The 14,607-nt window shown below is 47.3% G+C and overlaps 1 protein-coding gene across 3 annotated transcripts in view; it reads right to left on the bottom strand.

The window, feature by feature from the left end:
* Positions 1-14,607, bottom strand: part of EXT1 (exostosin glycosyltransferase 1) — a 309,087-nt gene that overhangs the window by 165,968 nt on the left and 128,512 nt on the right. The window lies entirely within an intron of this gene.

Here is a 14,607-nt window from a genome sequence, read left to right on the forward strand (position 1 = left end):
CATAACCTACTCCTTCAAGAAGCTCTGAGTCCCTGAAGCTGCTGCTTTCATCCATATTTTCACGCCTCCACAACCTACCCCATCCTCCTAACACGCAGGGCAGGGTTTTAAATGACACAGTAAATACTGTTTTTTGTTTTTGTTTTTTTTTTCCTGCACCTAATACCGAACTGTTGGTTCCTTGCAAATAATGGCTATATTTTTGCAGTACCTGACAGAGTGATGGTGTCACCTGGTGCTTCATAAATCCCTGTTGTCCAAATAAATCCATCTGAAAAATTAACTTCCTTATATATTAATATTACCTCTCACAATTTGACGAACTTGTCATCTGGAGTTCAATGGCAACCTAGGAGTAGTTTTATAAGAAAGATTCTGACCACATATTATTATTTCTTCAACAATTATTTGAATGCTGGAAGAGTAAGGAGGCTAGCATAGACTGCACTAACATGAGCTAAACCAAGTTCAGCTGGTCTGGGACTTTAAAAAAATGAATTAGTCCTCAAAGTGACATTGACAATTTGGAGAAACAGTTTATCTTAGACTAAATGAAAATGTATCCACACCCATATTAGAGCTATTTGTCAATGCACAGAAAACATACTCCCAACAAGCTTACAGATACACGTCATTCTCAAGATCATATTTTGTTACCTCCCATTAAAAATCCCAAGCAAACAGCATACCACCCAGCAATTCTATTTGGTGCTATCCAGCCAACAGAAATAAATGTTTGATTCCATCAAAAGATATGTATAAGAATATTCATAGATGCTTTATTCATTAGCAGTTCCAAACTGGAGCCAACTGGAATGCTCACCCACAACAGAATGGGTAAACACACTTGTAGTAGATTCAGACAATGGAACACTGCTCAGCCGGGCAAAGACTGAACCACAGGGAAACACAATCTCGAGGAGTAACCTCCCAGATACAATGCTGACTTTCAGAAGCCAGACACAGACGAATAGATACAGTGTGAAATCTACAAACATGTGGAAGAAATTCCTGGCAGGAACAATGCATGAGGGGCATTACAGGGGACTGGGAATGTCTGGTATCTTGAACCTAGTGGTAATTACATGGGTGTCTACACACAGAGAAATTCATCAGGTTGCACATTTAAGGGTTGGCACATCATGTAAGAATATACTTTTAAGAAATCCTAAGTTAACACAAATTTGTTTAGAAATAAATCTCCACTGGGAGATTTAATCATAAAACATTGTAGCAGGAGAAGAGGAGTTAGAGATCAAGTGGGAGTTGATGAACAGACTTACTAGGGTCAGAAAAAAAAAGGGACCACGCCTCTCGCATCCCCATCAAAAGATACCTCCCCCCAAAAGATGTAAGAGCAGCAGTACCCCAGGTTTGAACCCTCAAGGGAAAGAGGCCCTGGGCTTTGAGGTTCTCATGTTTGCACTCCCAGATGCAGAGAATAGAATTTGGAACTGATCACTCATGCACCAGTTGTTTGACAATGTGTTAAGTCTTGTGAAGACTTTAAATCCTAAGGTTCTTCATATCATCAACTACATATCCAAACTGCCCCTTATGTAGGGACCTACCAGGTAGTAGAGTAAAGAAGGTGTCAGTAGGAAAAGAAACTGCCAGATGCTGGGATAGAGTTAGAATGAGTCAGTAATTTGAGAAGATGATGTGGGGCTCACAGTAGACCACAAGTAGTTTTAAATCTGTCAACCAGATACAAAAAGCACATACAAGGGGAGAAACGAACACAGATGGCGGAAGGGGAAGATTAACTTTTGTATAAAAGGAATCATTGGTCAATCCCAAAGTTGGATTTGGGGGCCTCTCCATCATTGTCTTCCTATTGATCTAAACCTCAGATGAGAGGGTGTGAGAAAGATCCAGATAAATATCGCCTCACCCACTGCACAAGAACAGGGGCCTGGCAGTTCCATAACAAAGGATTTAAATTTGAGGCCCCAAGCCCTGAAATCAGCCACCAGGTTTTCCTTCTCCCCCAAAATTAGAGAACCCATGCATAATCCAGGCATCAACCAATAGAGTAAACAAGAAAACGCACAGTGCCACTAGGAGGTTCACTCCAACACAAAGAACCCCCGACCCCAACAGTCAACAGAGGTAATCTTGGCTCAGTGTCTAGGACCTGGCCAAGAGAATCTGTTGGAGGAAGGTGATGGAATGCATGTCTGCTCTAACCCGAGACGGTGTAGGAGCCTCGTTGCTGATGAACATGTAGGCACTGTTCAGTAAGTGGGAGACCACTGTATGCTCTGCTTCATGGGCAGGGTGGCCAGAGCTGGTTACCAAAAATCCAGGATGCCCGCTCAAAGGTGAACGTGTGGCAACCCCTTGCTTACTTATTTCTGAACAATCACATTCTGGTTGTAACTGAAGCGGTACTATTACCCTCATATTTTACACATACACTTATGCTAAGTGGCTGCAAGATAAAAACTGAGTAATGCGTTAATGATTTCTTCCGCATCCCCACTCCATCAGTCGCTTTCAGCCAGTACATCACCCCTTTGGAATTTTAATGCAAATGCTAGGACACACAGAGGAATCCAGAGGTCGAACTGCAAAAGTCCTTCTTATCTGAAATTTTTCCCCTACAAATCACAACTTATCTCAACTAATGAAATCAAAAAGAAAGAAAAGAAAGAAAACCAGGCTTACGTTTTTGTACAAGGATGTGATGGGGTGGAGTGGAAAGACATATATAGGAATCATAAACCAGACATTCCCAGGACAGCCCAGATAAGTTTATCTACAAACTTGTCACAGCGACATGACTCACACTTTTAGTGCTGACCGAATGGTGTTTGTTTTAAAGTAGTCATTATCACCAGCAAACAGACACACTGGAAAGACAAAGTTTGGTTTGGGGCATACTCAACCACATCGATGACTCGTCCAGAAATAACACCAACAAACACAGATGGTACCAGGGAGCTCCACCATTGACAAAGCCACTGAAATTTGATTTTCCCTCCAACCAGTGATAGAGGTCGAACAGGTATTGTCATTACCATGTTACATACAAGGAGACAAAGTCAGAGACCTAGAGCTACCGCAGGGTCCATCTGGGAAACCAGCAGAGCCCCACATGGATACCGTGGAAATGACACCAAGAGACATGCCTCTCCTGCGATCCTATGCTGCAGGTCCTGGGCCCTGGCCAAGAAGAAAATATTACTGTGTTAAGCAAAAAAACAAATGGGGTCATTTGGTCTCAATGATCTCTGTCCCCATTACTAATGACAGGGATGTACTTTTATGATAATTTGTGGGGGGAGGAGGGTTTATGAAAAGGCAAGTAGTGAAAGTTCTGGAAATGTGTCTGATGACTAATGTAATCCCAAATATCAGGAAAGAGAAAAACACACTCCAGGAAATAAAAGAACCTGGCACATCATGATAGATGGATACTAAAGGAAAAGATGACAAAAACACAGGGCCGGCACTGTGGCGTAGCAGGTAAAGCCACCGCCTGCAGTGCCAGCATCCCAGATGGGTGCTGGTTCAAGTCCCAGCTGCTCCGCTTCCAAATCCAGCTCTCTGCTATGGTCTGGGAAAGCAGTAGAAGATGGCCCAAGAAGAAGATCCTGGCTTCAGATCAGTGCAACTCTGGCCATTGCAGCAAACTGTGGAGTGAACCAGCAGATGGAATACCTCCCCCCCACCCCCCCCGCCTCTCCTTCTCTCTGTGTAACTCTAACTTTCAAATAAATTAAATTAATTAATCTTTGGTGGTGGGGGGGGGCTTCCCTCCAGATCTTAGTTATCTAGTCCAGGCAACACACTGTTTATACCTGATACACAATCTATACAACAAATGCCCTAGTTAGGCCTCTAATCTATCTCTCTGAAATCATCTTTCTAAACCTCTGTGATAGAACACTGAAACACACATACAAACCAGCAGTGATTTGGACCCTTAGTGGGTGACCTACAGAGTCTAGAAAATAAATTCCTGCTGAAGCAAACTGTTCAGTGATCTGTCAGCTTCCCAAGATTTCTCCCACATCCCCACAGGGGAATGCCATTGTTACCAATGATGAACTAGGACGAGAGTCTTTAGGGCAACGCATATAGACACTACAGGCAAGGTAGTAACGTTGTAATGAAGAGATGTGTGGTGTGAAGGATACTGTGGTTCCTGCCTACAGTATGCTTAGCTGGGTGTTGATTCTCAGAGTGCGCATGCTCCATAGCAGTGTCCAGAGACTTCCTGGTGTTCAGCACAGAATTTCAGATCCAGAACTCCAACCCTTCTCTGAGTGATGGCGGAAATGAAAGGACAGGGTAATAGAGAAGTAGGGAAAGAACGGCCTGGGGAGTCACCCTTGTCCTTGCCACACCCTTCTCCCCAGTCCCCATGGCCAGATAGCAATCCTGCAGTGCACTGCTCCGATTCATCGCCATCTGCCACCGCCACTGTCACCTTGCAATTCAGGTCACCACTGCTGCTCACCTGGACTGCCGATATAGCTCCCTCACTCACCTCCCCGGCTCGCTCCTCCTCCTCTAGAATCTATTCGCTATATCGGCAGGCAGAGATTTTTACAGTGCACACCAGCATGCTGCTCTGCTGCAGTGACCCCAGTATTCCCACATGCATTCCTCGGTCTGGAATGTTCCTTCTCCAGCTCTTCTCAGGGCTGGTTCACCCTCAATTCCTGTCTCTGCCTACACTGTTCCTCAGAGGCCTTCTCTGAGCCTTATCTTCCTGCCCCTGCGCATCTTCTCCTGCCAGCACACAGCACAGTCTGAAACACTGGGTTGGCTGTTTCTTTATGTGTGTGTGTGTGTGTGTGTGTGTGTGTGTTTATTTCATCTACTTAAAAGGCAGGGTGGAAGTGAGAGCAAAAGATATTCCATCCACTGGCCAGGACTGGGCCAGGCCAAGGCAAGAAGACAAGAACCTCTTCCAGGTCTCCTACAGGAGTAGCAGGGGCCCAAGCAACCTGGGCCATCATCTGCTGCCTCCCAGGATGCACCAGAGCGAAGCTGGATTGGAGGCAGAGCATCCAGGACTTGAACCAGCATTCTGGTATGCAATGTGGGTGTCGTGAGTGGCAGCTTAACTCACTGCGTCACAATGCCCACCCCTGCTCTGGCTGATTCTTTGGTATCACAGAAATATTTCTAATGATTGCTTCAATTCCAGTAACAAATAACTGATATTTTCTATCTCCTCCAATGGAACAGAAAAATGAGAACTCTTGGTGTTTTTCAGAAGTATTCCGTGACATCACAGTCCAGTTCCTGGCACGTGACAGTGTCACTCTAGGCACTTTCCCGTGTAGATGCTGAGAGCCACCTCACCACATCCATACTTAGCCAGATACTGGCTACCCATTTCACTTTGCAGAGACCTTCTGATATGGGCGTGCTTTACCCAGCATGCACAGTGGATTCCACTGCTGAAATCTTGCTTACAAACTGAACGTACTGGCTTCAGTCAGTTTCCTGTTTTTCACGGCTGGGCCCTCTTCCAGCTTAATATATGGAAATCCCACTTGGAAAGTCTGCTAAAGAACAACTATTCTCATTACGTTTTCCTGTCATCTGGTTCTAACCCAGTGGTCTGTATTTGAACCCAGATGGTCTTTCATTAGGAAGGTCTGTTTGCTCGGGTGGTGCTTTTTTCCAGGGTGAGCTCTTAAGTGGAAACTCGGGTCTGGTTCTCCAGCACTGTTTTCACAGCCGCTGGAGGACACAAGCTGCTATCCTCTCTCTTGTAAACAGAAAGGCCAAGCCACAGTCCTCAGTCACCAGGACAAATACACACTCCTGCTGGGAGGGCAGCCCCATGCAGTGGCCTGCACAGCGGGGCAGGGGCCCCCCTGCAATGGCAGAGCCCCTGGCCTTCTACACTCCCAGTGCTGCGCTGTCATTCATCCACAAGCCAGCCCTCGGATGCATTTGCGATGTCCTTCCCAAAGTGTCACTTTCAAGAGTTTATTGAGTGCACCTTCTACAAAGATGCTTTGCCTAAGTCCCAATAAAGTGATCTTCTTTACGCAAACCCATTTGAAAACATGCCTCTGCAGAAAACCTTCTAGGGACATCATAACATTCACAAACGGTTCTCTCTTTATATAAAACCAGCAACACTGGGAATTTTAAATGCCTATTTACTGTCATTTTTTTTAAAGGCTATCAATTCTCACTCTACTAATAAGGGAAATACAGTTATTCAGACAGGAGCAGGGCTGTAACTAATCTTCGTGAGCTGTCTATGAAGAAAGGACTGCTAAGCAAATTATAATACGTGAATAAGGGTGTTCCAAGAATAGATAAAGCACTTGGCACAAACTATTTTAGGTCTCTAGTACAGTGGAGCTACCCATTAATTTATAAACAGTGGATCTACTAATTAAAAAAACATTTCTCCTATTCATTTAACCAGGTCTCTACGGAGCAAAGCAAGCTGCACTGAGCTGGATCCCACTGCCCACGGATGCTACGCTGACTCTACATACCTGAAAGAAAGACTTTTCTCCAGAAAGTACACTGCATTTCATGTTTAAATCCTTAGGGGTATGTTTTCCCCAGATTTTTTGTAAAATGAAATTTCCCTCCTCTATTAGTTTTCCATTACTGCTGTAATAAGTTAGCACAGACACAGCAGCTTCAAACAGCATCTAGTTTTCAGCTCACGGTTCTGTAAGTCATGCAGAGTCTGATTCGTCGGCTCAGGACCTCTCTGGGGGTGAGTCGGTCTATATTGCATGTGGTGCCCTGGGACAGTGATGTGGCAGAAGTCAGCTCCTTGTGGCTGCACTGCTGGCATCTCTGCTTCCTCACTGCATTATCAGCTGCCGGACACTCAGTGACCAGAGGACACTTGTATTTCTTGCCATGTGCCCCAATCTCCCCAACAGCTCCCATCTACGTTGAGGCAGTATCCAGCGCCTTGAAAGGCTCATGTAAGTCAGGTCCATTCAGGATACTTTTTTTTTTGGACAGGCAGAGTTAGACAGGGAGAGAGAGAGACAGAGAGAACGGTCTTCCTTCCGTTAGTTCACCCCCCAAATTCAGCCAGTGCCAATCCGAAGCCAGGTGCTTCCTCCCGGCCTCCCATGCGGATGCAGGGCCCAAGCACTTGGGTCATCCTCCACTGCCTTCCTGGCCCACAGCAGAGAGCTGGACTGGAAGAGGAGCAACTGGGACAGAACCGGCACCCCAACTGGGACTAGAACCTGGAGTGCCGGAGCCACAGGCAGAGGATTAGCCTAGTGAGCCATCGCCCCAGCCCAGGATACTCTTAATTTCCCCATTTTATGGCCAATCACTTAGAACCACGATTACCTCTACTGGGATCTCTTCAGAGTCACCCTAACGTTCATGTTTAATTAGATAACTAGATAGGAGGTATATATAATAAGGTGTTACCCTTGGGACCCTTTAGAGTTCTGTCTATCCTCCCACATACTCAAAATTAGTATTTTCCACATGAAAAACTAATACAAGTTTGCGCCCCAGCACCATTCTCCTACTCTTGACTTAAATATTCTTGACATTTCATCAAGGCTAAGAATATAGCTTCATTCTAAGATTTCCTTTCCACCCCCAAATAAACGCACTGTCTTCTAGAAGATAGCTAATGAGGTTGGCAAATCTTCACTGTTCTCCATGGCAGCTACGCCAGCCAGGGCAGGGGAAAAGCCAGAGTCAGGAACATCATCCTGAAACAGCAGAATTACCAACTTGAGAAAACCTGTGGCTGCTGGCATGGCACAGCAGCTTAAATTGCCGCCAGTGCCAGCAGCATCCTCTATGGGAGTGCCAGCTGGAGTCCCAGTTGCTCCACTTCAAATCTAGCTCCCTGCTAGCGCACCTGAGAAGGCAGAAGACGGCCCAAGTGCTTGGGCCTCTGCCACCTATGCAGACGACCCAGATGGAGTTCTGGGCTTCTGGCATTGAGCTGGTCCCATCCACAGCGACTGTGGCCACGGGGGTGTGAAGCAGAGGATAGAAGACCTCTTTGTCTTCTGTCTCTCTTCTGTCACTCTGACTTTTGAATAAATAGTAAATCTTTTTTTACAAGTGCATATTTATGAGAAAATACAAATGTCAACATACAAGTGCAGTATTGATGCATGTGTCACACGCATGATCCCTTCTCTGAAAAAAATGGAGACAGCCCTACTATAAATAAGATCAATATTAAATGCATTATAAGGTTAGACACTGCTTTAATATGAACTTTAAGAGAGAATCTAATGAGTTAATGTGTGTGTGTGTGTGTGTTGTAAAGGGCTACAGAAATCGATGTGTTATTGTTTCCGAAGCTAACCATAATACTTAAGCTTAGCCTTGATTATGCATCCTGCCCAGTCCTCCAATCTCTGTACGTATCCATCATTCCTTATTTGCTTATGGCCTTGCATTCTTCCCAGCATCTCCCTCCTATTAGAATCATCAGAGTATGTAATCGAGAAATGGAAAACTCTCCAACCTGCTATTCACCACCAACAAAAGATTTACCAGGCCCTTCCCTTGTGCCAGGCATTGTTCCGAGTGCTCTGGAGAGATGAGTTAACAAAACAGGGAGTCACCCTGTAGCTATGAAACCTGCATGGTGGTGGCGATGACAATGGTTACGACAAACAGGGTAATGCGGACTGCAGACAGTGCCTTGGGCATGGCAATCCAGGAGGCCTCTGATGCAATTAACTTGGAGCCAGAGCACCAGGGTTGAAGAAGGAGCCCTGCTGATACCTTGGGCAGAGTGGTCCAGGCAAGGGTCGTGAAGCGAGATGGCCGGCACAGTGGCTGGAGCCACGCCGTGGAGATGGGAAGCCACGGATGGGTTCTGAGCAAATGGCAGGATGGTCTGGCTTAAGCCATGAAAAAGACCTTCTGCCAGTTCAGCAGAACAGCTGGCTGAAGGGGGTGGGGGAGAGGTGGACAGGATTTAAAAGCATCTCTGGAAAGAATCTAAAAGAGACATGGAGCTGATAAGAAGCTGACTGGTCCAGTGTCTCCTACAATCAAAATGGGAAAACAAGGTTTGTTTTAACTGCTTCTACCACCTCAAAAATGATTCAGGCCAGCAAAGTCCAGCCCTAGCACAGAATACATCAGAGGAGCCAAGACAGCCGCGAACAGTTCTCACGGCTCCAGCTCTGTGTGCAATCACAAAGGCCTTCAAGGTGCCTGGGAAAGACAAAGGGTTGCCCACCTGCCAGGCTCCCCACAAATGACCCAGAAACTCTGAGCAGCTCTTTGGAACTTTTGGCTACTAGCTGTTGAATTAATATGAGGGAACTTCAAAAGGTCCATGGGGAAAATGGAATTAAAAGATAAGCTTAACAGTGGGCATTTGAGCTAACATTTACGTCACCAGTTAGAACACTTGGGGGTCCCCATCTGAGTGCACAGATTCGAGAACTGGCTGTGATACGGCATCCGAGGGGCAGCAGGCGATGGCTCAAGTACTTGGGTCCCTGTCACCCACATGGGAGACCTGAACTGAGTTCCCAGCTCGCAGCTTCAGCCCCCTGGGTATTATGTGCAACTGAGGACTGAATCCGCAGACGGGAGCGCTCTCTGTCTCTTCCTCTGTCTCTCTGCCTCTCACATAAATAACTTCATTTTCAAAATAAAGGTAAGTTTATTTGGGTGCAAAAAAAATTTTGAAATGTATGCCTGGTTTTTTCATGATAACATTTTTTCGTTAGCTTTTTCCAAACCCTTAGTGAAAGGAACCCAAGCACACTAAATCAAATCTCTGGGGGACAGAGTCGGTTCTGATAAACTTGCAATATTAACCAAGCCCGTGCTCACTCACACTGTAGCTCTCACAGACGTAAGCCACAATCTCTCCTGACAACTTCCCTTGTGCTATGCACACAGTCACCCTTTCCATTAGTGTTTTTCTTTGTCCCTGATAGCATCAGGGAGAAAGCCTCTAGCAAGCTCCGATCTTTCCTGTTATCACCTTGTAGCTCAGTCCTTACAGGAAGATTCCGCAGCACTGGGCACAGACACAGGACGACATTGGCACGAGACCTCCAGAACGGGCCCTTGGGAATAGAAAGAGCACCTGGTGTGGCAACACAGCCACAGAGATTCATGCCTGTGAGAAATGAGGAACTGGGGGGAAATCAAGACATCATCAGAAAGAAGACATTAGAAAGACTTGACCTGAAAACCCGAGAAAATAATTTTTATCCATTTCAGCCGCTTTTCTAACATTTTAAATGATACTATGACACAGCAGCATACAGGAGCTATACTGGTTGCAGTTAAGTCAATATTTATGCTAACTCATGACAAAGTCAATTGCTGTCTCTTTGACTAAGTTCTCATATGCATGATTTAAACAAGTCTAAAATGCACAAACTGATTCACAAATCGTTTTTCCAAAAATCTGGATTAAGCATTCACTGCTTCCCCTGCCCGCAGTTCCTCGGCTCGCACACAGAATTCGACATAAACCTACTGTACTGTCACCTGTTTGCAAAACGGAAGTGGTGACTCTTGAGTGCTTGGCTATTCCCTTGGAAGAGGTACTAGAAGTGTAATTACTATATGTAACTCTAACGTTCTGAGTGAAAATGAAAAAGAACCAATGAACAGTTGAGATTCAGCACTCCACACCCACCCCAGGAACAAAAGGGCATTTAAGTATGTCGCTCCCCCTCTTCGTGGAGGAACGACACTAAACCCTGCGCTGTTCTTTTGTCTGCTCGGCCCTCCCCGGGTTTGCTGCTGGTTCTTCCCGGGTTGGCTACTGTCCCTTCCACCTCCGTGGAAGGGCGGTTCCCCCTGGCCACTTTCCCCACTTCCGCAGGGGAGCGGCACACCGCCGGCCGGCTCTCTCAGCGGCTGCACAGGTGTTCCCCTTAGATGTTCCCCTTAGATGTTCCTGGTGCATGTTCTCTCTCTCCTCCTTTATAGTCCTCCTCCGCCAATCCCAACTCGGCTGCCCACACGCCGAGTACGCTGCTCTCCTCCAATCAGGAGCAGGTCCTGCTGTTTATTGGCTGAACTGGAGGCAGCTGTGTAGAAGCTGTTTTCTTCTCTCCCAGTGCCATATTGTGGGAGAGCAGATGCATAGAATAAGTCTTAATTCCAGTAACTTAGTCTAGTCCGAGTTGCTCCCCACAGATCCCCCTTTCTTTTTATTTTTTGGCGTTCATACGCGCCTGTCTTCGGTGTCCCGTGGCACACACTCTGCTCTGCTTGCTAGAGTTGCCACAGGTTCTTACAAGTCCTATCAATCAGGCAAACCCAATCCGGGTCCTCTCTTCGCCATGTTGTGAGGAGGTTTTTAGGCGCTGATGCGTGCCTGTCTTCAGTGACCTGCGGCTCATACTCTGGTCGAGCCGCCTGCTGGTGCTTAGCGCCTTACTAATCAGGCAGACCGAATCCAAGCCTTCTCATTGCCATATTGTGGGGAGGCCTATTGGTGTTGATTCGTGCCTATCTTCGGTGACCTGCGGCTCATACTCTGGTCGAGCCGCCTGCTGGTGCTTACCGCCTTACTAATCAGGCAGACCGAATCCAAGCTCTCTCATTGCTGTGTTGTGGGGAGGCCTTACTGATGTTAATTCGTGCCTGTCTTCGGTGACCTGCGGCGCATAAGCTGCTAGGCGCCCGCAGGTGCTCACCGCCTTCCTAATCAGGCAGACCGAATCCAAGCTCTCTCATTGCCATGTTGTGGGGAGGCCTTTCTATTTCTCTACTTCTCTATCTCCGGGCATTCGTATTTCTCCCATTTTGCTTCTATCTTCCAGCATTCCTATTTCTCTCATTTTACTTCTAAACTTCTGTTTCTCTTATCCCTGCGGCTTCCCGGTGCCCGCCCCGAGGCTGCTTCTCGGCGGCTTCCCGGCTGAGCCGCTTCAGCCCGCTTCTCTTATCTGCGCGGCTTCGCGGCTCTGCGCGGCTCGGCTTCGCGCGCACACTCCGCGGTCTCGCACTAGCCCAGCGTTCCCTATCTACTTGTGCCCCGCACGCTCTCTCTGCGCGCGGCAGCCTCCGCAAGTCACACAGCCCCAGCTCACGTCTCCGCCACTAGTATTCAATCTAAGTTCCCCGGGCTAGCCTGGCGAATTCAACCCAGCTCACGTTTCCGCCCCACGATCTGGCTTCCTGTCCTCTGCTCCCCGGGCTAATCAGACGGATCCCAATCTGGCTTACGTTTCCGCTTCTGGTTTCAACTCTTCGCCCCCCATTCCCGGGCTAACTTGAGAATCCCAAAGTGGCTTTCATCTCCGCCTCGGCCTGCCCCCCACGGCTTCAATTTCCCTAACATTTTTCTCTACCCGGTATGTTTCCCCAAGCTTTCTTCCAACAATATTCCTCCCTCATTTCTCCTGGCTTCTCCCCACAGTCCGTATCCAAGTCTGTTTGTTCTAGCTTTCACTTTCGCTTTCGACCTTAGAGATTTCTCCCAGCTTCCCCCTGTAGTCCGTATCTGAGTCTATGCCTAGGCTTTCAATAGCTTTTTCTGGCACCTTTTTCGTCCGGCTTTTCCCTAGGCTGTTTGCTAGTCTCTCTCTCTCCAGTATTTTCCCATTTCTTCCCATTTCTTCCCTCCTAAGTTTTCTATCCGTCCTAGATTTCCTATCCGAGTCACGGCACCATTATGTCGCTCCCCCTCTTCATGGAGGAACGACACTAAACCCTGCCTAGGCTTCATATCCGAGTCACGGCACCATTATGTCACTCCCCCTCTTCATGGAGGAACGACACTAAACCCTGCGCTGTTCTTTTGTCTGCTCGGCCCTCCCCGGGTTTGCTGCTGGTCCTTCCCGGGTTGGCTGCTGTCCCTTCCACCTCCGTGGAAGGGCAGTTCCCCCTGGCCACTTTCCCCACTTCCGCAGGGGAGCGGCACACCGCCGGCCGGCTCTCTCGGCGGCTGCACAGGTGTTCCCCTTAGATGTTCCCCTTAGATGTTCCTGGTGCATGTTCTCTCTCTCCTCCTTTATAGTCCTCCTCCGCCAATCCCAACTCGGCTGCCCACACGCCGAGTACGCTGCTCTCCTCCAATCAGGAGCAGGTCCTGCTGTTTATTGGCTGAACTGGAGGCAGCTGTGTAGAAGCTGTTTCCTCCTCTCCCAGCGCCATATTGTGGGAGAGCAGATGCATAGAATAAGTCTTAATTCCAGTAACTTAGTCTAGTCCGAGTTGCTCCCCACAAAGTACTTATTTCTGTGATGTGTAAAATGAGCCCCACAACTGCATACGTGCACAGATTCACACACATGCACGCACACACACGCTGTGCCCAAAGCCCCCTCTTTCTGCCTTGCTTTGTATCAAGGACTGGCCTTTCTCTTTCCCTGTGTTCCCTCTTCTCCCTGCTTTCTCTTGTGCCACTCCTGCTCCTGCTCTACACAATGTGATGACACTCCTCTGTCACTGCCACCCCCCACAGCATTCCCGGGGATGCTGACCACCTGGGGACAGGCACACGGACCTGCACATCGGGCTGTCTGTCCCTTCTGTGATGGCTCCAGCCAGCAACTGTACCGATTCCTTTCAAGTGTGTAACTGGGAAAGCTATCTCCAGGACATAAGGATATATCCTCAGGTACATGAGGATACTTGTTTGCAACACCATAAACTACTCATGTGGTCACCACACTTTCCTATCCAGTGTGTAGAGAACAAGGAGTTAGGAAACTATCTGGTGTAACCAGAACAGATGTTTTCTCCTACGTAGACATTTTGTTCCGCTCCAGAACAACAGCAAAGCATCCTCCATATAAGCAGAAAGTACCGAGAAAAAACAGCACTGGAGCTGAGGTCACGGCACAGCAGGTTAGGACACCACTTGCAACGCTGGCTTCCTGTATCAGTGCAGATCTGAGTCCTGACTGCTCCACTTCCAATCCAGGTACCTGCTAATATGACTGGGAAAGCCGTGGAAGATGACCCAAGTACTTGGGCCCCCGCCACTGATGTGGAAGACCCAGATGGAGTGCCAGGCTCCTGCCTTCACCCTGACCCAGCCCTGGCCTTTGTAGACGTTTAGGGTATAAACCAGTGGATGGAAGATGCCCTCTCACCCTGTAACTCTGCTTTTCAAGGAAATAAATCTTTCTAAAAATTACTTTCACTAAAGATCAAACTTCAGATTTTCCATGTGATCACAGCTCAAGTGCAACTAAGGCAAACAAAACTATTTTCAAAAATGCAAATTTGGACTGGTCTCGGGTACAAGTAGTACTTTTTGACAGGTTCAGAAGCGGAGATGCAAGGAGAAAACGCTTGTTGAAACCTCTCCCCACCCACTCTGTTCTAAATAATATTTCCTAGGGACCCTACCATCTATATATATATATATATATATATATATATATATATCTCAAAAATCTTCCTCCAGCTTTGGTTATTTGTGAGGCTGGTTCTTTAGCAAATTCCCCATGGGAGCAAGAAGCAATAAGACACAGAGGTAGGAAAGTACTAGGAATGGAATGATTGATTTCTATCTTCAGACCTGCTTGGGCTGGTCCCCTTCTCACAGCCAACTTTTCTCAGACACTAACCTGGAAGCACTGAGAAGAAACAAAAATCCATTCAACAATCTCCAGACTGGGAAATCCCCAGATTTGTCTCCTTCTATAGCCTCCAAGACACAGATCAAGC

The sequence above is a fragment of the Oryctolagus cuniculus genome, chromosome 6 (assembly GCF_051225735.1).
Source record: "Oryctolagus cuniculus isolate XC-2025 breed Fujian yellow rabbit chromosome 6, ASM5122573v1, whole genome shotgun sequence".
NCBI lineage: Eukaryota > Metazoa > Chordata > Mammalia > Lagomorpha > Leporidae > Oryctolagus > Oryctolagus cuniculus.